The following is a 24,183-nucleotide window of genomic DNA, read 5'->3' on the forward strand; positions in this document are numbered from 1 at the left end:
CTTAAGGTGGTTACATAAGTGAATATCTTTTTCTTAGAAAATGTACATCAGAGTATTGAGTGTTCAAGGAGCATGTTGTGTACAGCATATACTCAAGTGTTCAGAAAATGGGATTGAGAAATAAAAACATAGATGATAGATGGATAGATAGATAGATAGATAGATAGAATGATATGGCAGATGGGGCTAAATGTTAAAATTGGTGATCTGGGCATCTGGGGGAGAAGGGGTAGTGATATATTGGAGTTCTCTGTATGAGGCTTGTATTATTTTGTAACTGTCCTATAAGTTTGAAAGTATTTAAAAATAAAACATTTTAAAAGAGAGGAAGAAATAGGGCTATAGGCTCTGTACCACTGGATAGAGAAGAACCAGGTTAAGAATTTGTGGGGGATGGGGAGAAATTGCTCTGATAATTCAACTTGCTTTGCACATTCTCTTCCAGCCAGCACAATTTGTCTTTTAAAAACTTAGCAGTGTGTTTTTGATCTCTGAGCATCCATGTGGGAAACAGCCATGTACAGCCCTGCTAGTCAGTATCTATGGGTGCAGACACACTGGTGGCTTAGAGCTCTGTTGGTTGACTTCAGTGTCATTCCAGTTGTTAAACATCTTGAACATCACCCCTGTACATATGTATTATGTCTCTGTATCTTTCGTAAAATTTCTAACATGGGCAGCAGCCACTCTGTTATTCAGTGTCCTCATGTAAAGGATTGCATGATAAATTCCACAAAGCATTCAGAACTCAGGATGATAAATACTTTTATGCAGTAGTGTACATTCCAATTAACACCAGCACTGAAGTCACCAGAACTGTCAGTTTCTCTTCATGGTAATGACTACTGGCAATTTGTCTTGGTTTCCTGGATGTCTTCCAGTACTTTGGCCAAAAAGGCCCAAGCAGGCATCTGTGTTATATTTCAACCTCTTTCTTGTCTCTTTTTTTCCTTTGATTTGGACCTAAGCTTTTGTTATTGTGTACATAAATATAGCATTTATCATTTGTTCATTCCTTTAGTCCTCCAGCAAATATTATAGAATACTTACTATGTGCCAGGTAATGTACACAAAGGTGAGCAAAACCTGATGTGGTCCTTGTCCTTGTGGAGCTTAGAGTCAAGTAGCAGGTTAATGGCAGAATAAGCCAAGAAGTTTTGTCCTTTGTATGGTTTCAATCTCATTCCTTCCATTTCTCTCAAACCTTGCTTGCTCAATTATTTTCCTTTCTTGCAACTTCAGTCTTTTTCTAATAAATTATGTTCCCTTCTGCCTACCAGTGTGTTCATATTGTCCTTATGCTGAAAAGTTAAGCCTCTTGTCTCCACTGAAGCTCTTGATTACCAGCCTTTCTCCCCATCAACATATGTCACAAGGGGGTCAGCTGACCACTCACTTCTTAACCACTTGCCATCCTGCTTTTACCCCTATTTCTCTGGGTGGCTGGATGGCTTTGTTGCTGTGTGCATTACCTGTATTTGGTTAACTATGTCCTCTTTCTTTCCATGCTAACAGGGAGGAGCAGGTAAACAAGACCCTATTAATCTGTGAAACCTTGTCTGTAACAAGCCTCCCTCTAGACTCACCCCAGCAAAAATGTGCTTCATGCAACTAACTAACTAACCAGCCATTTGACCTTGTGCAAGTCACTTAGCTGCTCCAGGCCTCAGTGCCTTATCTGTAATGTGGGAAAGTTGTGCCAAGATCCCTTCCTATATTAGGATTTTGTGGGTGTAAGTGTTGCCATCTAATTCTGTAAGGCAAAAGCCAAAGGAAAATGTGTTCTCAGTGTCTTCTGAGACTAGGGGAAATAGGAACATAAGGAGAGGGCAAACTCTCTGACAGCTCCTGAGGAAAGGAGAGTTGAGGAGGAGGAGGACAGAAGAAGCTTGGGAGCAGGATTTGCATGTTGCATTGGTGAGGCTGAGCAGTGGGGGAGAGCAGAAGAGTAAAGTGAACTCTCTCCTGGAATCAAAGCCATGGACACTCAAGGAACAAGAAGGTACGTGCATTCACAGCTGCACTATTCACAATCACCAAAAAGTGGAAGCAGCCCAAGTGCACATCAGCTGATGAATGGATGAACAAAATATGGTCAATCCGTACAATGGAATATTATTCGGTCATAAAAGAAGTTCTGATACGTGCACCAACATGAATACATCCTGTTGATTGATGTAAGCCAGACACATGTTGATTGATGTAAGCCAGACACAAAGGACAAATATTGTATGATCTCATATGCAAATACATAGAAACAGAAGGTAGATTATAGGTTAGCAGGGGCTGGGTGTGGGGGGAATGAGGAGGCATTGCTTAATGGGTATAGAGTTTCTGTTTAGGGTGATGAAAAAGTTTTGGTAATGGATGGTGTGATGGTAGCACAACACTGTGAATGTAATTAATATCACTGAATTGTATACATGAAAGTGATTAAAATGGGAAATATTGAGTCATGTATATGTTATCAGAATAAAAATTAAAAGAGAGAAGCTATATGTAGACTCTGAGCTTGTGAACAAGTGCTGAGTTTGAAGTATATCCTTGACACTTGCTAGCTCTGTGAATGAAAATATATACCTCTCCCCTCCCAAAATGCAGATATATAGTACACGTCACTATCGGCCTTCTATTGTGGTTTGTTGAATACATCAAACTTTCCTATTTGAAGGTGAGGGCCTTGAGGGCAGGGAGCCTTTCTTTTCCGTCTCTATAGCTTCCCAGTCCACGGTAGGAAGTAAGCACCCAGCTCATTAAATTGAACTGAAGAACCTTCTTAGATTTCTTTATAGCGGTCCCCCTGTTATCCAGGTGAGAAACCATTTAGCTTGGTAATGAAGGGAAATTCTGAGAATGGTGTTAGGTTTAGAGTGATTACTATATCGGATTATTTTAGCACCAATGTTTGTACTTTATATATTCTACTTATATGACATTTTCCCTCACTTATTGTGTGTTTTCTCCGTAACATAAGCTTTTGAGGATAGAAATTATTCACCTGTATTTCCAACACTTACAATAGCACTTGGCACATAGTAGCTCTTAATAAATATTTATTGAATGATTGCGTGCATGAATATTGGGCTAAAATCTCTACTTATGATTCTTGTATTTGGAAACTTTCCAGCTTGCCTCTGGGGACTGAGGAACGATAGTTAGGAATTTCTCCATCTCTGGTTTCTCTTGCTTTTCCTCAACAGCCCCTCAGGGAGCCTGCAGAATTTGGGCAGCCCTGGAAGGTGGGAGGGATAGAGGACCATGTACCGCCAACCCCCAAGCTGAGAGGGTGTGCCTCTGCCACTCTGAAGTCGCCCAGGAGGGTCTGCTCCTGGCTCTCTGAATCTGCTGCTATCTGCAGCTCATTGGTGGGGTTGAACGCAGGGGAGGTTTTGGCCAGGGGATCTGATAACCTCCTTAGAAGAGTAAAATCTAAGAAAAGAATCCAAAAGCAAGAATGGGGGAGAAAATACCCAAAATTTGTACAATAAAGAAATGGTTAAATCAGTAAAATTGCATACTATTCAACCCTTAAAAATCAAGAATTTTGAGATATTTAAGAAATCTGTAAGAAACAGTGATGAAAGAGAAATGTAGAACATAAAACAGTTTATACACACCGCTGGTTTGTAAAAATATATACACTTTTATACACTGAAAAAGTGCTCTTTGTTGCTAATCCATGCCTAGCTCAATGCCTTGTATGTCGTAGATATTTAGTAATTTTATTTAATGACTGAAGGAACCAGAAGTAAATTTAGAGGAATGCTTAGAATTTATATTCATCAGCTTTCTTTTTCTGTAAAGCTGCTTAAAAAACATATTTTCAGTTGCATGTATAGGAAAGGAAAGGAAGGCAATACCAAAATGTCAACAGAAGTGTCAGAGCAGCAAGTTACAGGTAATTTCTATTTTCATTTTTGTACTTCTCTGTATGTTGTCAATTTTTGACAACAGCCATCATCAGGGAGAAATGATTTGTTTTAAAGGATCATCCTGGGAAAGCAACTTTTAAACCCAAAGGAATGAATCTGTTACTGAAATCGCGGGTGCTATGGTAAGCTTGGTGGTAAGAGCACATCTGGTGTCTGTCAAAACACCCCGCACAAGCCACGGTCAACTGAACCCTCCCAGGCTTCAAAACTGAGATGTAGCCACTATAGCAAGTCTGACTGAGGTGTACATATGTTAGGGAGGCAGGCCTGTGTTTTACACCATGAATCTTTGGGAAAACAGATTTTACTGTGATCTCAGAAGGGTGCTAAGAAGGCATTCATTGCAGTGTGCCTAAACGTGAAATTGAATACATACATTTAAAGGTGTAAATGTACACGGAATGATGTCTGGAAATATGTGCACTATGTTTTTCTCTGGCTCACTAGAGTTTGTTTTGTTTTGGTTTTTTACTTATTTCTTTGTACTTCTCTTTATTGTTTAACTAATTTTATGAGTCTATGTATTATTACAAACCAAAAAACTATTTGAAAAAAAGAGTGTCAAAGTTAAATCAGTTTTTGTCTCAGTAACTGGAGTGATTTCATGTACAATGGCCAGATATTTTATAGAATGAGGAATCTGTTATGCTTTGGAGAAAATTCAACAAGTATGTTACAGATCCTGATCATATAACTAGCATGTTTCTATTCCACCAAAGGATTATTCTTTATGTATGGGGTCAATAGGACTTGGACTAAAACCAGATCTACCTGGGCTGTAACAGTTAAATGTTGTCTTATATTTCCATTTAAAACAATCTCTTCAAAGCACTTTCATTTCATTGGAGTAGTTCAACATTTTGATTAGCATTGTACTGTGGGAGTAAGGGAACTTTCACTTAAGTAGCTAAAGGTATTGCATTTCACCGATGCCACTTCAGGAAGTAAACCTAATTAATGAATCTTTTGCCCTTGTATTTAGAGTTCCTGGTGGGGTGGTTAGTTCGAGCTAAGGAAGTGGGCCCATTTAGGAAAAGTAAATGGAGCCAGTGAGAGGGTAAATAGGACCAAGGAAAAGAAGACCAACTGGGAGAAATAAAAGGGGATTACAACAGCTTTGGTAAGCTAATATGACTTGCAGAAGAATGAGAAAGAAGTCAAAGGATCTTATTTAATTAGGAGTATTGCCTCAGAAAAGGAATTCTTTTCTTACCATCCATGGATGGTTATGGCAGTATACATAATACCTTAAGTTTCATTCATCATTCAACAAAAATCTCAGACACTGTGTGTCCTAAGGATGTTTTAAATAATTAAGACACTGGAGAAGAAGAAGATGAGATGGAGTTAGCAGTTGAAACTTTGGAAATAAATGAAGTCAACACAAGTGAGAGGAAAGGAGGGAAAATGCAAAACCTTGGGGATACCAATATTTTATGGCTTTGTAAAAAAGGAGCAGCCAAGAAAAGATCCACTGAAGGGAAGGTCACAAAGCACATAGAGAGACAGGAGGGGGGTGTTGTAGGAGACAGGGGAGGAGAGGAGAGTTTCAAAAAGGAGGGGCTAGCAGCAGCAAGTGCTACAGAAAGGCCACGTGATATGAGGATTGAAGAGTGTCCTCTGGATCTGGCAATCAGCAGTTGAGCATAGCCCCCGTAGGAGCTGGCAGTGTCCAGTGGGCGACAGGGGTACCTTGCATAAGTGGCTCATCTTAGACATCAGAGGCCCGGACAAGGCACCATCACAGTCTGGACTGGACACCACTAGACTGGGAGGCGGTGTCTGCCTGAGATACAAGTCCTGGGGTAATCCCAGCTATTCTTGGGCACGAGGACTCTGCAGGTGGCCAGAGTTCCTGCTAAAGCAGGCGATGGCAGGATCTAAAGAAATGCAGCTAGGCCCCCAGCAGGAGGTCTTTGAGAAGAATCACTTGAATGAATATGTAAATGAATGTGGGGGTGTGGGCTGACCTTGACCAGGACAGGAAGAGGATGATACAGCATTTGGCAGTGAACGACAGCAGGAGGTACCTGCTTGTGGAAGGAGTTGCCTGCTGTCTCAGAGAAGTACCAGAGAGGCTCGGGTTTTCAGGGAAAAGTCAGGTTTCAGGGAGGAGAAGAGGCGGGTGTGACGGGCTTACGGATTTACAGAGGTTGCTTCACGGTAGAAAACGCTGGAAGAGAGACAGCAGGAAACGTTGGGAGACAACAGCAGCAGGACAGAATTGAGGTAGGTGAAGACAGCTAAATGGGAATAAGAGTGCAGGGAAGGATAGAGCATTTCCACAGCCAGCGACTGATTCATCCTTCGGACAACCCAGCCAGAATCACCCAGCCAGAGAGCGAGGTGTTATATTGCCAGCCTTGGGGATGAAGGATGCTTTCCAGATAAGGCCATCAAGGCTCAGAGAGGCTGTTCAGCAGCTGATTGATTCCTCTAGCGACAAGGAACACCTACTTTTGGACGTAGCACTTCCATTGTAGAGTAAAAAGGGGGTAGCCTAAAAGAAAGGTGTGAGCCCCCTTGAGGGGAAAGCTCTGTCGATGACAGACATTCTGGGTAATTCATAGAATTGCAGAGCCTGACGCGTCTAGATCTTTTCCACTGTTGAACGAAGCGGACAGACGATCTTTCTTTTCCTTGTCTAATAGTCTGTGAAATCATCCAGGCAACCACACCTCAATTTTACAGAATAAAAAACGAGGCCCCCGGGATGTGTCTCGCTCAAAGTAACACAACAGATGAGTGGAGGGCCAGGCCCAGAAGCGCCTCTCCTCGCGCACAGGGCCTCTCCCCACCCCACGACCCTCTCTGGAAAAATAGAACCGGGAGGCTGACGGCCCGGGAGGCCTAGCTGCAAGCACACTCGGGTTCGAGGCCGCTTCCCGGCAGCAGGCAGAGAAACGCCCCGAGGGGAGGGGAAGAGTTGGGGCCTCCTTTCCCACACTTCGTTAGCACGCGGGCTGGGGCGGGCCCCGGCCGGCAGGGGGCGCAGAGGCCCGGGGGCGCGCCGTCGGAGTCCGCGGGCGCCAGGGCACAGCGGCCGGGCCGGGCCGGAGCGTGCAGGGAGGCGCGGCGGGCGGCGGGCGGCGGGCGGCCGGGGCGGGGCGGGGTGGGGCGGGGCGCCGAGGGGGCGGGGCCGCGAGCGGGGGGGCGGCGGCGGCGGCGGCCGAGGAGGAGGAGAACATGGCGGCCGCGGAGAGCGGCTGAAATGCCTGTTCTTCGGGCCAGGAGAGCGGGAGTCTGACGCGATTCGCCGAGCCCTCTCCGCAGACGGCTGCACCGCGGCCCCGAGTTCCTCGCCGCCCTCCTCTGCGCCGCTCCCTCGAGCGGAGCCCGCGCCGGGTTCGTTCTGCATCCCCCTGCCGGGGGGGAGGACCCCTGCTCCCGAGGAGGGGGCCGGAGAGCTGCGGCGGCGACGGCGGCGGCCGCCTGGGCCCCGGGGGGCGGACTCCCGGCCCGAGCAGCAGCGGAGGCCGCGGCGGCGCCGCCACGGTCGCGGGTGAGCCCGCACCCGTCAGCGCGGCCCAGAGGCGGCGGCGGCAGGTGAGCGGCGGGCGCGGAGCCTCTGGGTGGGTGCAGCTGTCACGAGCCGCGCGGCCGCCGCGGCCCTGGGGGCGGGGAGCAGCTGGCGGCCCCCCGGCCCCCGCCCTCCTTTCTCTCCGTTCCGTCCCCCCCGCCGCTCGCTGGCCCCGAGTTCTCCCTCTTCCCTTCGCGCCGCTGAAGGGGGCGGAGGTCGCAGCTGTCACGGGCGCCAGCTGGGGGCTGCTCCCCGCGGAGGGAAATGGCTGCAACCGCCACTTCTCTCACCCCCTTTTCCAGTTGCCCTAGTTAGCGCGGGGAGGGGGCGCCGCCGCGGGGGGGGGGGGAGCACGGCGCCCGCAGCCTGCCCCGGCGCTCCCCGCCGCCGCCGAGTGGGGAGCCGGAAGTCGGCGCGGCGCCCCTTGGCCCCGACGAGCGCGGTGACCTTGGCAAGCCGCTTGACCTCCCCGAGTCTCGTTTTCTCGGACTGCAAAATGGGGGTGACCACGGCATGCCTTTCCGTAAGCGCAGCTTCCGCAGGCGCTGCTGTGGACCCCGGCGCACCGGCTGTCCCCCCTTCCCGGGATAAGGGGCTTCGGGGTTGGAAACGTGATGGATAAAAGGGATTTTCCCGTTACAGTAGGCTTTGGTCCCCTTCCTAGAATCCTGCTGAAGGGACCTAGAAAGGGAAGCGAACATGTTGGCTGGTGAGATGATCGCTTGTTGGGATTGGTCGATGGCCAGTGGCAGAACTCGAACCTCTCCCTGGGCCCTTGGAAGAGAAATGGACACCAGAGTCCCTAGTCTAATTTTTTTTATTTTTATTTTTTATTTTTCTTTTAAACCAGTCACTTTCACGGGCTAGACGCTGCGAAGCCTGACGAGGTTGGAGGGAGTGGCGGGGTTGACAGGCGAGGCGCGAGTGCGACCAGGACGGTCCCCGGTGCTGTGGCCGGAGTGTTTCTTGGGGAGGAAAACTTGAAGCCGGCGGGTCTTTGGCCTGACCTGCCCGACTCTCCCTGTTCTTTGTAGAGGCGGTGAAGGGGCAGGTGTCCTTGTGGACAAGGTGAAATTTTTCCTTTGGAAACGGTGGATTTGCAATGTTGAGTGTGATGGTGGCGAATGAGGGGTTCTTGGGTGAATTGCCGTCCCAGCACCCCGTGTTGATGCCAAGAGTTATCTCCGTGGTGATGATTTGTGAGGGCTGATGCTTACACTTCAGGGATTAAGAGATCTTCAAGTGTATGGGTAAAACATTACTGTAGAAGACTTGGATATTTCAAGGGTTAAATTTGTTTGAGGTTTGTCCTGTCCCCTCTTCGGGAATTGGTTGGAGGTGAGTTAAAAAAAAAAAAAGTCGGCCAAAGGGGCCTCCCAGCTTGTTTCACAGAGGCTGTGATGTAGGTAGGAAGGGGTCAGATTTCTTAATGTTGGGAATAATGTGAACAGAAGGCATTTGCTTGGGTCTTTTTGGCTCTTTGAACTAGAAATGCTTTTAGGTTAAAGGTAGTAGTGGGGGGTTGACTCAGCTTAATAGATGGGCATTCCTCGAACTTTCTTTGGTAAACTAGATCAGTTTGGAAGTGTTCCTATTTTATCTCCTGTACTTTGTGGAAAGGTCTAATTTGGCTTTATGAACTTCTGTCTGCAGGGTTTACCCTCAGTTTCTTAATCAGACTTTATGCTTTGGGAACAGTGGGTCAAAAAGAAGGCCTGATTAGTGAATGTATGGTTTGGAGAGAAAAACTAACAGGTATTACTTTGATTTGGTAGATATTTTGTTCTGCTTATTTATTAGACTGAAGTTAACGTAGTTTATACTTAATCTCATCCTTCTTTGTCTCTGAGAGTATCTCTAGGATTGTGTCTTTTAAATTGCTTTTTGTGTGGTTTAAGCCAAAAGTATTTTACATCCGTGTTTTTTTTTTTAAATGCTTGATGAAACTAATGGTGATTGTTCCACTTAAAATGAGATTATATAGACGGTGCATTTTCCTCCCTCTTCCTGCCAACATTTGTTTTGTTTTTCTTCCTCAATTCCAGAGTTTCGTTTCTAGAAATCTGGGCTGGAATCAGAAGCAGCAGTTTGTATAATCTCAAGAACTTGCTTATGCCAGGAAGCTGTAATCGTAGCATGAAGTGGGTTTGCTATAATGATACTACCGCTACTTAAGACGTTTAACTGTTGAAGGAGTTTAGGGTCAAATTTTAATTTTTGTTGATTTTCCTCTTTTCTATATATGTGTTAATCTTTTGGTGGGCCGAGGATTGGGTTGCTATGGTGCTGACTGGTGTACATTGTGAAAGTGTTGGCAAAATTTCATGCTTTTACCCTGGGGAAGTGTGGTAAACAAGCCTAAATAATTTAAAGATGTCGTTCCCAGGATGGAATGTTCTCTGCATGTACTCTCGATCCTGCTAATCCAGTGAACGGCCTTCATCAGGGCTAAACGTTGAGTAAGTGATGAGGGTGGCGTTGAGGTGCTGAAAGGTGGTGGGAAGGAGTCGGAGAAACAGGATATTGGACATTCTTTAAAATTTTTTGTCTCTATTGGATATACATCTGAATATGATTTCTAATTGTTTTTCAAGGACATTTGGTCCTATCTGTTCTATTGTCATCAATCTCAGGTACCTTGCTTTAGAGAGATTCTACTCTGTTCCTTACTTTGGTTTCTCTTTTTTGGTTCTGTCCACCAAGGGGTGTTTGAATGTTATGTTGCACATCTTGTGGAGTTGGTTGGCTTTAGGCCATATGGCCTGGCATAGCTTACATTTTAGGGCAGGTTTGGGAGGTGAGTACAAGCATACGGCCCCTACTTGAATCCCCTCAGTCATGGGGCATAGGAGATTCCCAGGATGCTCATTATTTTCTTGGCAGTGACTTCTGCCTTTTAAATATGGTAGTCATAGAACGTCTCAGAGGGCCATCAACTGTTTTCCTGGCAGAAGCCCAAAACCATTGTGGTGCGCTCCTTTCTGTATTCCTACAAACGTTAGGCATGGAGGTGAGGGTGGGATTGGGTGACATACATGTTTCAGGAGTTGGTTGGCAGAACACATCATCCATTCAGGTCTGCAGGACCACAAAAACTTCTCCCACCTTGTGCAACTCTCCTACCAATTTGGACAGACCTAGACTGTGGTAAAGGACTTCTCCTTTACTGCTTCTCTCTCCCTAAGTTATTAATCATTATCTTAGCTAGTGAGATGGGACTCATGGTCTCTGATCTTTTTCTTCCTAATCATTTCAAGCCTTGCCTTCTCCCTTCTTTATATTTTAGTTTACCTTGTACCTTTTCTCAATGTATGGAGTCAGAGGTCAATAGGATGGGCTCTTGGCAACTGAGTACCCTCTTTGGTTGCTTAGTTTAAACTTCTTAAGAAGGAGGTCCAGTTTTGTGGTTTGGAATTTTTTTCTCTACAGCTTAATTCTGGACCAGCGGGTTGTAGGTGCATGGTATAGAGTCTAGAAATTGTTATTTTATATTTTTGTGGGATGCATGGTTGAAAAAGAGAAATTATTACAAAACACTGACACTGCTGTACAGGTCCAATTCCAGAAGTGCAAGTAAACTGAGTTATTGTTTCATGCTTCTTCCCCCTCACCCCCATATGCATCACAGTATTATGGGGGCACCTTGATGTGACAGGTTTTAGAAAAGCTTGGTATAGTTATTATATTTAGAAGATAAATAGCTTATGGCAAAACAAAATCTAGAGTCATGCCATTTGTGGAAGACTTGAAATTAATCAGTCTGGTCACCCTCATTTTAGACATATTTTGTTTGAATTTCTCTGATACATATGTCTCAGTGTGGAGGGCAGGGAAGTTTGGCTTTACTGAAAAGCTCTGGACCTGACCAGTGGGGACAGACAGACTAGACTGATAACAAGAGGTGCAAGAACATAGGTGACATGCGTCCATTATCAGGACGGCATCCTAAAAACACTGGATTATTGAATATATCCAGAAAGTGATTTGGGGCCCTGTGGCTTGTAATTTTGAGGCAATTATTAAGCTTCTTTTAGAAATGGAGCTTTAACTTGAGCAGAAAGGGCTAGTGTCTTGGGTCTTCCAGACACATACTCAGTGGATAAAAACTCAGACTGGTTATTTAACTGCACTAAACCTCAGGTTTTCATGTTTGAGATTGAAATAATGTATATACTTTCATGTTGTGATCTTTAATAATTGAAGTATTATTTTAAATAATATATCTAGCATAATGGTTGGCACACAGGAAGTAATTAATAATGTTTTCTTAATTTCTGTATCTTAAAACACATCACTAGCCAATCTGTCACCCAATTATCTGATTCTTCCTTTGCGGTTTCTTGGACTCCCCCCTGTATTTCTGGTTCTACAATCTGGCCCTCCTGTCATTTGGCACATGAGTAACGGGAGTTACATCGACTCTGTGGGCCTGAGTTTCTTTATCATTAAATGATGTGTTAAAATTCTATAGTTGGTAGCCTTATCGTTGTTTTCCTTGGCTGCCTTTTCCTCTCTAAATCATCCCTCACATCAGTGCTGAAAAAAATTCCTTTCTTAAATGTTTTTTGATCTTACTGTTTTTAGTAGAGATTCTCTGTGGACAAATTTATCAAATGTGAATAGTTTAAATTGATTCCTGTATTTCCCATTTCAGCAAATTCGCTGCAGCGGCACATGCAGAAATGCTTTGTGAACTGTAAAGTGCTAAACAAATGAAGAAAGGATTATAATCACCCACAGATATCTTGCTTCTTTGCTTTTACATGTTTTGTTTTTTTAATTTAGATTGTTTCCTTTTCCTTTATGTTCTCTTGACCTTCAGAAACAGAGTTAAAGCTGATATGTACTCCAGAAAGCTTGATTTTTATCACTTCTTTAGCACCAGTTATTCAGTTTGTTCTATAAAATAAACTTTTTTTGGAAGGATGAGAGAGAAAGAGAGAGGGAGAGGGAGGGATTCTTCAGTGTATGTTGAATTGGTGTTCCTAATTAGATTGGAAAATCCTTGAGACAGCATGAGCCACTGCTTTTAGAGTAAAGGGACTTTAGTGGTCATTTAGGACAACCTCCTTAATATTGCAGATGAGAAGACTAAGGCTGGATCATTGGACCAGCTAGGAAGAAAGGGGTATTTTTACTCTTTGACCAAAAATTGACCCTCTAATATTGGAACAAGGTATATAATCAGGAATTAACTAAGCCCACTCTCTCAAAGACTGCAGAAGAAAGCCTGGGGAGAAATATCTGCTTTTCTTGTTTTGTCCTTATTCAGAGTCTGCATGTATTTGTTGAGCGCTGTCTCTGAGCACTTGTATAGCTCTCCATGCTACATTTTATAAGTGAGGAAATAAGGTTCAGGGAGGTTAAGTGCCTGGGTATAAGACTGCACAGCTTTGTGGGTGTTGGGGTAACATTTTAGTCGAGGTCTTCTGACTCTAGATCACATTCATGCTCTTTAGTTGGCCTCTCGCCAAGCGTGTTTGCCACACGTGGCCACATGATAGCCCTCTTTTCCTTGCTGGGTTTCTTTCTGTTCCGTATGTGTGCCCTGGAGACTCCTGCAGTCTCGTTCTTCTCTGATGACCCAGGAGCCAGATGTGCCAGTTACTTAATGAAAGTCTCACTTTAAGATTCTCTTGCTGTAGCTAGTCTCACCTTAGTACTTTAGTAATGTTGATTTTTTTTTGGTGCTTCTGTCTAGGTAAGCTTATCTTTGAATGGTTGGTTTTGGATTCTTAACACTAAGATTCTACCTCTCAAGTTTTGTTAGTATTTAAATAGTTAAAGCTTGGGGAATTTTTTTCATTTGAAACAAATTGCTTGGTCATTCTTTGTGTTTCCACTTTTTTTTTTTTTAACTTGTGTTTTGAGTGGTTGATCTTATTCTGATGGGTGTAATATATATTACATCTTAAATTTCTAGTTTGCCTGTATGGTTGAAATATTTACATGCTTTTATTATCAGGTGTTGATTTCATTGTTTGACAGTAGACGATACTCTTGTGAGCATATGTGTGTGTATAAAGATATTCTATCATAGCTGGCCAGATAGTCAAAGGATGCAAAGTCCCTGCTTTTTGAAAGCATCTGTATGTGTAGTAGTGGCTTCACTTTGGTGAGTTTATTTGGAGGAAGTCAGGGAGAAGGTATTTGTTCTGCGAAGTCTGTCGTACCTCCCTGTTTATTCCAGATGTATAGGGAGTCTCTAATTGAATTTCTAAGTAGGCACTCAATCAGTCATTCAAGATATAGTTATATGAGTACCTACTTTGTTTAAGATGCTGTGTTGTTAAAAGATAGAGAAGTCAAATGATAAGCTAGAGCTCCTGTTCTTAAGGAGATTATGACCTAAGAGAGGTGATAAGATAAACACCTATAATACCGATTGAATAAGATGAGTGCTGTGAGAGAAGCCCTGAAATGGAACTTTGAGGATTCAGGAGAGGAAGTGATTATTTTCTTTTTCTTTTCTTTTCTTTTTTTTTTTTTTTTTTTTTTTTTTCCCTGATTATTTTTATTTGAGAGGGATCAGAGCAAGTTTCCTGGAGAACTTGATGGTGGACAAGAGCATTGAAGGCAGGGACAGGGTGGGGGTGAGGAGTATATTCAGGAAGATTGACAAAGGTGGGAGGGCAGAAAAGCTTGGGGTTGTTTAGGGAATAATGGAGAGGGAAAGTACAAGGAGTAGTATGGCACCAGCTGAAGTGGGAGAGGGAACCAGATGTTCTAGGTGCACATATGGCAGGATTTTAGTGGAGAGAGGTGGTGGGGAGCAGTGAAGTATATAGATTTGGATAAAAATGAGAAATGTCAATTTTCCAAGTGAAGGTACAGGGATATTTTCTTGGCAGGTTTTATACCTGGAATTTTATATTTTCATAGTTTTGAAATGATTCCATATGCAAGGCTTAACACACTGGGACCTTGCTCATTTTTATATATATTTAAGAACAGACTTTTTTGAATAGAAGTTAGTACAAAGTCTTTTTCATTGCCTTATACTTTTTTATTTGAAGGAGTATTTTTTTTTTCAACAGTATATCATCATCTGTCATTCTCTAAGATGATGCAGCAGCAGATTTGTTTTTTTAAGTGTACAAATGTCATCTCCTTATATAAATATGCACTAAGTGAGATTGGCCATACAAGTCAAAAGCTTCTGGCTCTCAATATAGTCCATGATTTGTTTTCCTGATTTATTTATGTCCTGCCATGTTCTAAAAAGCATTTACGGAAGGATGTGTCATGAAGAGTCTTGGACCTTTTTCTAGTCCTATTATTTGACTGTACCCCTGGTCAACATTACACCAAGGGAACAGTGTAGAAGACAACTGGTATCACAGAATGTGCTGTGGTTATATGTTTTGCCAAACTGATAATAATTTAGAGATAGATACAATATTATTAGAGTACCTTTCAAGATAAGTCCTTTAAACTTTGATAGGGTACGAGGGAAATTTGTTGGAATGTGCTGAAAGAGAGCCTTGAACCTTGGAAGCCCGAGCATTTTTAGAGCAATGATTTCTGAAGTGGGCTTTCATAAAATTATCTGGTAAATGGAAGAAATATTAGAGGTCCATAAGGAAGTTGTGATGTTTTGCAGTTAACTGGGTTATTGGATTTTTAGAGTTAAAATAGTAGACTCTTAATATTTTGTGTTACAGTGGGGGAGTCACCATGAAAATCTTTTGTGTAATATTTCATAGAGGTTAACTGGTTATCTTGAGGCAAAGGACTTACGACTTGTCTAACTTAAAGATGATTTACTAATTTTTCTTTCACAAAAAGACATGTGTCCCAAATTTGCTGATATGTTCTATGACAGTGGCTGTGAGTGGTACACTACCTGGCAGATATTTATGAAAAATAAATACACTTACTTATTCTGTCCCTTTGGGACAGTGGTAAGTTCTTAACAGTGACTCAAAGAGTAACTGTTGTTATTCAGCATTGTACTGGAAGTTCTGGTCAGAGGACCAGTTAGGCAAGAAAGAAAAATAAAAGGCAACCAAATTGTAAAGGAAGAAGTAAAACTTTCCCTATTTGCAGGTGATATGATCATACACAAAAAAAAAAAACAGAAAAATCCACAACAAAGCTCCTAGAGCTAATAAATGAATTCAGCAAAGTGACAGGGTATAAGATCAGCGTTCTACAATTAAAAAAAACATGATTTAAAAAAGAAATCAGTAGTGTTTCTATACACTAGAAATCAACAATCAGAAGAAGATAGCAAGAAGAAAATTCTATTTATGATAGCAACTAAAAGAATCAAATCAGATATCTAGCAATAAATCTAACCAAGGTTGTAAAGGACTTGTCCACAGAAAACTATAAAACCTTGCTAAAAGAAATCAAAGAAGACCTAAATAAATGGAAGGACATTCAGTGTTCATGCATTGGAAGACTAAATATTGCTAAGATGTCACTTCTACCCAAAGCAGTTTGTAGATTCAATGCAATCCCAATCAAAATTCCAACAGTCTTCTTTGTGGAAATGGTAAAGCCAATCATCAAATTTATGTGGAAGGGTAAGGGACTACCAATAGCCAAAGCCATCATGAAAAAGAAGAATCAAGTTGGAAAGCTCACACTTCCCGATCTTAAAACTTACTATAGCCACAGTAATCAAAACAGCATGGTACTGGCACAAGGACAGATATATAGACCAATGGAATTGAATTGAGAGCTCAGTAAGCAGCCTTCATGTTTATGGCCACCTGATTTTTGACAAGAATGCAAAGATCACTCAATTGGGAAAGAATAGTCTCCTCAACAAATGGTGCTGGGAAGACTGGATCTCTATTTGCAAAAGAATGAAAGTGGACCTCCACCTCACACCATATACAAACGTCAACTCAAAATGGATCAAAAACCTAAATATAAGAGCTAAAACTATATAACTCCTAGATGAAACATACGAAAGCAACTTCAGGGCCTTGTGTTAGGCAGTGATTTCTTAGACTTTACAGTCAAAGCAAAACAATAACAACAACATAATAGATTAATGGGACTTCATCAAAATTAAAAACTTGTGCCTCAGAGGATTTTTATCATGAAAGTAAAAAGGCATCCTATACAATGGGAGGAAATATTTGGAAACCACATATATCCATTGGGGTTTAATATCCATAATATATAAAGAAATCCTTCATCTCAACCACAAAAAAGACAAACAACCCAATTAAAAAAATGGACAAAAGACTTGAATAGAAATCTCTCTAAAAAAGATGTATAAATGACCAAAAAGCACATGAAAAGATGCTCAACATCATTAGCCATTTGGGATATACAAATCAAAACCACAATGAGATACCATTTCACACCCACTAGAATGTCTACTACTGAAAAAAAAAAAAAACAACAGAAAATTACAAGTGTTGGAGAGAATGTGGAGAAATAGGAACACCCATTCATTGCTGGTGGGAATGTAAAATGGTGCAGCTGCTGTGGAAGAGTTTGTCAGCTCCTCAGAAAGTTAAGTACAGAATTACCATATGACCCAGCAATTCCACTTCTAGGTACATGCCCAAAAGAATTGAAAGCGAGGACTCACACAGGTATTTGTACACTGATGTTCATACTGGCATTATTCACAATTGCCAAAAGATGGAAGCAACCCAAATATCCGTCAACTGATGAATGGATAAACAAAATGTGGTGTGTATATATATAATGGAATATTATTCAGCCACAAAAAGGAATAAAGTTGTGATACACATGACAGTATGGATGAACCTTGAAGACATCATGTTGATTGAAATAAGCCAGACATAAAAGCACTAATATTGTATGATCTCACTGATAGGAAATAATTAGAATAAGCAAATTCATAGAGTCAGAATCTAGGATATAGGTTACCTGGGGATGGAGAAGTGATGTGGAATAGGGATTTAAGGCTTAAAATGTAGAGTTTCATTTTGAGACGATGGAATAGTTTTGGTGATAGATGGTGGTGATGGTAGCCCAATATCGTGAATGTATTAATAGTGCTGAATTACATATTTGAATGTGGTTCAAAGAGGAAATTTTAGGTTGTATATGGCTTACTAGAATAAAGTTAAAAAAAAAAATCCATAGAATTGCACAACACAAACAGTGAACCCTAAGGTAAACCATGGACTAGAGTTAATAGTACCGTTATAAAAATGTGCTTTCATCAATTGTAATAAATGGCCCACACCAATGCATGGTGTTAGTAACAGGGTGGTTGTTCCAGTTTGCTAATGCTGCCTTTTCGCAAGACACCAGAAATGGGTCGACTTTTATAAAGGGGGTTTATGTGGTTACAAAGTTACAGTCTTAAGGTCATAGAGTGTCCAAGGTAAGTCATCAACAATCGGGTACCTTCACTGGAGGATGACCAGTGGCGTCCAGAAAACCTCTGTTAGCTAGGAAGGCACGTGGCTGGCGTCTGCTCCAGAGTTCTGGTTTCAAAATGGCTTTCTCCCAGGACGTTCCTCTCTAGGCTTCAGCTCCTCAAAAATGTCACTCTTAGTTGCTCTTGGGGCATTTGTTGTCTCTTAGGTTCTCCAGAGCAAAAGTCTGCTTTCAAAGGCCATCTCCAAAATGTCTTTGTAACCTGCAGCACCTCTCTCAGCTCCTGTGCGTTCTTCAAAGTGTCCCCCTTGGCTGTAGCAAGCTTGCTCCTTCTGTCTGAGCTTTATAGGGCTCCAGTAAACTAATCAAGGCCCATGCTGAATGGGCAGGGCCACACCTCCATGGAATTTCTCTAATCAGTTTTCACCTACAGTTAGGTGGGTCATATCTCTATGATATCTTTGAAACACTCAAAGAAATACAATCTAATTAACACTGATACATCTGCCCACACAAGATTGCACCAAAGATAATGGCGTTTTGGGGGACATAATACATTCAAATTGGCACAGTGGTATATAGGAATCTTGTATTTTATGCATGATTGTTCTGTAAACCCGTAATTTCTCTAATAAATAAATTAAAAAAAAAGTACTTTCAGAATAAAGCAAAGTTCAGTGCTGTGGAGAGAAGGTATTGAAAATGGTTGTTTGGAACTATATCATTTTTGGATTAAGTTGCTGAAAATGATGTGCGTTAACTTTAAGAACTTTTGTATGTAAATACATGAACTTGGGAACTAAATTTTCTAACCTGTATAAAAAGTAGTAAAAGAGGCGTTTTAGTGGTTTCGAAACTGCTGCTGGAAATATAAAAAGGCAATACCATCTGATTAGTTTGTAAGAACAGCTTGTCATCAGGAAATATGGAAATGCACTAGCTGAGTTTTAGAAAACCCCTTGCATAAGTGGTGAATGGCATTGAAAATTGAATATCATGTTTTATTCAGTGCAGCCCGTGATGCAGTTCTTCCCTTTGGTTTTACTAATCTTTGTGAAGTGTGTTTTTTTTCTGCTATGATAACCATTAAAACCAAATAAAGTAGGTATGTATTATAAAAATAAACAGAATTTAGAACCATACCTTCAAGTTGCTGTATCACAAACTTTGAAAACAAGATTAAAAAATAATACACCCTGTTCAATCACATTACTCTCACCATAAGTAGTGGTTTTCATAGCAGCATTTATTAGGAAGAACACAGAGCTTTCATGTCATCAATAAGTAAAATAAATGTTTAAAAATTCTGTTTATTTTATTATCTTGTTCTTTTTAATTTCCATTTTTGTGTGTGCTTTCAAGATACATAATTTATTGGTTTGGTGTACTGTGTATATAATTTATAAACAGACATAAATGTAGCTTCCTACTCAAAAAGTTTTTTAACTGTGGGCATATGATAAAAATGTTTGGTTATCACTATTTTATAGCAAGGGTTCTTAACCTGGAGTTCAGGGACTAAGGAGTCCCTAGATAGGCTTTGGGGGTGAAGGGGAGGCAGGTCTAGAACAATCTGAGATTATGTGCAAAAGTTAAGTCTATGCATTTCTCTGGGGAGAGGGTCTGTAGCTTTTGCCACCTTTGCAAATGGGGCCATGACCTCCCCAAAGATTAAGAAGCTCTGTTGTTAAGGCCCAGGACCTCAATAACTCCATTCATCCAGTCTTTATCCTCTTGCCAAATTTAATGGATTTATCTGATGTCATTACTCCAGCCTGCAGTATTGACTGGATTTGTAGTCCGTTTTGCCATTTTCAATGGATATGATTGCAGTGCCTTTGGCCTTTACAGGTGTTTGAGCTCTTGTCTATTTGTTGCACAACTACCTGGCCCTTCATCTGTTGGCTGCTTTTGTGTATCATTTCCCACCTTTTTTTCCTTCCCAATAAAAAAGAGTAGGTCTGTTGTATGAGTGTGGAGATGGCAATGCAAGTATGGAGTCTAGTGTCAGTTCAAATATAGGGAGACCCTATTGGGTAGGCTTGGGTGCCACAGTTGCTATGCTTTTCACTTCTAGCATCTGAATCTTAGATGTATAGAGTCCTAGGGTATGATTTGATGCATTCTAAAAAATCTTTCCAAATTCTATCAGCACCTTAGATCTCTGCTTTTTTTCCTTTGCTGTGATTGTTCTAATTCAGGCCTGATTATTGCAGTAGTATCCAAAGTGGTCTCGCTGTCCCAGTGAATTCTTTCTTTAGTCTATCCTAAATTCTGTTTTGGAATGATCATCCTACTTTTTACTTTCATTGTGTTGTTTTGCTCAAAACGCTTCAGTGACTCCTCATTACTGTCAAGATAAAGTTGTTCCTTAGCATGGGATTTAAAGCTTTCTAATGTTTGATACCAACCTGCTTTTCTGATATTATTTCCTGCTAATCTCTGCCAATAAACTGTTTGTTTGAAATAAAATTGTCAGTTTACTGTCCCCTGATCATCCCTTGGGCTTCCCTGTTTCCGCCCCTTTACGTATTCCTTTCCTTGGAATGTTTTCCCTAATCCTAGTCTCAACGAAATTCTGCCTATCCTTTAAAGCTCGGTTCTGAGTCCATCTTGCTTTTTAAGTGTTCAGACGATAAAATTTAAAAGTAGTATCTTCCTTCTGTGAACACTTTTGTATTTACTTTATTATTCACTTGATATTTTCTATATACTGTCTTGTACTCTGTGGAATTTCTGTTTTCATGTGTCCTATCTCCCAAATTAGGGTATGAAAATGGGAAAAGGGGATCATTTTTTGTTTTGTGTTCTGCATTGTCTTACACACATAGATAGGAAAATATTTGTTGTTAGATGAAATCAGAATGCTACTTATAGACATTTGTGTGTGTGTGTGTTGGGGGGGAGGTCCTGGAATACTCTTATGTAATATCTAGGGATTCTCTATTAGTTTCAGGGTATTTGGGAAATTTAATTGGAAATCAGTTGTTGCTTGGCTATCCTTGAGGGCTGTGTTCAGAAGTCTGGGCTGGCCTGGTAAGTCATGATTCTCCAATGTAGAGCTCTCCCTGCTGTGGGTAATGGAAAAACGTGTGTTTTTTCTTCTCTCTTCTTAGTGGTGCTGGAGACACAAATTTCTAATGTCTTGAGGATTACTACATTTCTGTTTTAATTTTTCAACACATTGTTTTCAGTAAAAGATACATTTTTGTTGAATACCTGTTGTTCGAATGGTAGTGTGGGGCACCGTGAAAGTATTATCCTGCAGCATAAGCCCTATAGTAAGTCTCATTTACTTTAAATCCTACACAAATTAGAAACAAATGTGAAAGGTGTCACATGGGAGTATAGGATGCAGGTTGTGTAAGGAAAACTCAGCTAGCAGTTACAATTTTTAGTACTCGAAATTTATGTATCATGTGTAGTTGTTTCTGTTTTACATCTGTGTCCTTTCCCTCCAACCAGACTGTAAATTACAGTGTCTGTGTATTACTCCAGTTTGAATGCACGGTGCTTTGCCCATGGTATACATACATCAGTTTGTTACTGATGATGCTAGGGGCCTGGCATGGTCTGCGTAGGATTCCTGGAAGAAGTGGAATTTGGATTAGGTTTTTAGGATTTGGAATGCTGCTTATAGCATACTCCCATGGAACGTGAAAAAAGGGTTCTGTAGTTAGAATAATAGAATGCGTTTGCTGCACCATCTGGAACATGAAGCCTCCTTGGTTGCTGTGGCTTTGGCCCTGAAGTGACCATGTCACTACCTCTTGGAGCTCATTGGCCAGCAGTAGTCACACAGCACTACTAGGTGCTGGGAGAAGTGGGCAGGAGCACGAGTATTTGGTGAGCAGTAAACGTCTTTGTCTCTTCACAGCAGAATTGATTTTCTTAGAGAAAAGAATACCAGATTGGTGGGCCCTGCCTGGAATTCTTGAAGACAGGAATCACTTTTTCTCTGTCAGTCTATTTTTATTGCTAAATTTACTTGTGGACAGAACTTGTGGTGCTGAATGGTAGCCAGTGGGGAAATTAAAGGATATGTTTCACTAATGTTCTACTTTTTTGTTGTTGTTGTTTTACTTTGCTACCATCTTTAGAGTGTATATATTTGGAGCAGATAGAAAGTGATTATTCAGCTTCAGTATAACTGGCCCAGAGGTTTTTTACACATACAGTTTGGCTGGTAAGATTTTAGGGTGAGAAAAGCAAGAGGGTGTAAAGGGCTTTCAAATACTATTGGTGACCTTTTGTTGCCTGAGAATATCATTGGGTGCCTGGAGGTGCTTTTCCCCTCTTATCAATGCATTGCTACTTTATTAAAACCTGTTTCTCCATTTTGCTTTTGCCTTTCTGATGCTTGGTTTCATAAGGACAGTTAGGTGTTTTTAACACGGTTTTAACACCTGTTACAGTGTTGGCCAAGTATGCAGGACTAGGAAGCTCAGGTTCTTATTTATACACAAGGCTTATTTTTTCCTGGTTTTATTCCTAAAGTCATCAATCCTGAACTTTTTAGTCCTTAGGATTTATCTCTGACTGCACTGCAATAATTTTCTGCATTTTAAAAGAAAAAATAAACTATATATATAATACATGTAATAAATTAAAAAAATGGAAATTCATGGAGTTAAAAGATGAAATCTCTGTAGAGAATTGTATGGTAGCTGTAATTCAGGCTGTCTAGTAAACCCCCCTCCTCTTCTTAATCGGATGCTGTCTGGGTGTTTAATTGAGGTAATTTTATGGCTGAGTTGTATGTTGGGAAACTTGCTTTATGTTTTCAGGTCACAGGATCCTCCCCCTTGGCCCAGGATGGGCGTGTGACCCAGGCTTGGTTTGTCCTAATGCTTCATTCTCTTGAACACAGTGATTGCTACAGGATGACCACGTGACCAAAACAGGTTCAGAGCTCTTCCCTGAGATTGAACAAACAGGTGTTGGGAGAGGGACAATTTCATTCCTTTGGGGTTGCTAAACTGAGTGGAGAGAGGGTGCCTGGTCGTAGGAAGAAAGCCAGCTGCCACAGGGAAGAATGAGGCCACCCTGCAGAGGGAAACAGCTGACACAGGCAGGTAGATGGACTTGCGCTTTCTCACACACGCTCACAAATGCACTATCGCACACACTTGGACGCATTTGCATACATGGGCATGGGTGTGATTGGAACCTTGGAATCCAGTTGCACTTTAAATTAGATCCACCCTATGTTTTCCAGTTAAAGGAGCTAATTCGTTACCCAGCTTGCTTGTGCTAATTTGAACTGGGTTTCAATCTCTTGGAGCTGAGTCCTGACTAATCCACACCCCTCTTTGCTCCCTCTGGGATTCCTCTCCCCTCCAAGCTGGCAACTCTCTCTCCCTTTCTCTCTCTCTCTGTCACACACACACACAGAGAGAGATAGAGAGATAGAGAGATAGAGAGAGAGAGAGAGAGAGAGAGAGGATCATGCTATGTGAATTGTTAGACGTTTTTTCACTTCATAAGGTAAAGCACAAAATGAGGTATGCCTGCATTTGTGTTTTTCCCCCTAAGACTGTCTATTCCTATTTGTTCACTTTTCTATTGAGATGCTTATCTTTTAAAATTTTATTTAATTTTTTATTGTTTCCCAGCCATACTATGTTTATGATGTACTTGTATGTATACTAACTAGCAATGTCCCTGGTGGAAAGCTGACCCTATTATCTAGTTATTTCAGAAAGAAAGATACGAGATCTACTTCAAAACCCTAATCATGTATGTTTTTTGCAGCTATCCCTTGATATTTAATTGGCTTATACATAGCTGCTGAATTCATTTAGCTAGCTGGGGGGTACATTTCTCAATTGGAGGCTCTATGAGTGTATAATTGAGGTAATTTTTTGGCCGAGTTGAATGTTGGAAACTTGCGTTAAAATTGTTCTGGGTCACTTGGCAGGTGAACTCACTGCCCACCCCCCTACATGGGACATGACCCCCAGGAGTATAAATCTCCATGGCAACGCAGGACATGACTCCTGGGGATGAGCCTGGACCCAGCATGGTGGGATTGAGAAAATCTTGACCAAAAAGGGGAAGCGAAATGAAACAAAATAAAGTTTCAGTGGCTGAGAAATTTCAAATGGAGTTGAGAGATCATTCTGGAGGTTATTCTTATGTGTTATGTAGATATCCATTTTTAGTTTTTAGTGTAATGGAATAGCTAGAAGGAAATACCTGAAACTAGAAATGTAACCTAGTAGCCTTGATTCTTGAAGATGATTTATGTATAACTATGTAGCTTATGTGGTAGGACTGTGTGATTGTGAAAACCTTGTGGCTCCCGCTCCTTTTATCCAGTGTATGGACAGATGAGTAGAAAAACGAGGACAAAAACTAAATGAAATAGGTGGGATGGGGGGAAATAGAATGCTTTTGACTGCTGAAATC

At 41.5% G+C, this 24,183-nt stretch overlaps 1 protein-coding gene across 2 annotated transcripts in view; it reads left to right on the forward strand.

Moving 5' to 3' along the window:
• Positions 1-6,142: 6,142 nt before the first annotated feature.
• Positions 6,143-24,183, forward strand: part of NCOA1 (nuclear receptor coactivator 1) — a 296,364-nt gene continuing 278,323 nt past the window's right edge. The window contains exon 1 of one of the 2 annotated variants that reach the window (XM_037813217.1): positions 6,143-6,161. The gene's annotated coding sequence lies outside the window, so the exon portion shown is untranslated. Of the gene's footprint in view, positions 6,162-7,101; positions 7,479-24,183 lie in introns of those variants that run through there. The other variant, XM_037813216.1, reaches the window with a different exon arrangement.

This window comes from Choloepus didactylus, chromosome 20, assembly GCF_015220235.1.
Source record: "Choloepus didactylus isolate mChoDid1 chromosome 20, mChoDid1.pri, whole genome shotgun sequence".
NCBI classification, from domain to species: domain Eukaryota; kingdom Metazoa; phylum Chordata; class Mammalia; order Pilosa; family Megalonychidae; genus Choloepus; species Choloepus didactylus.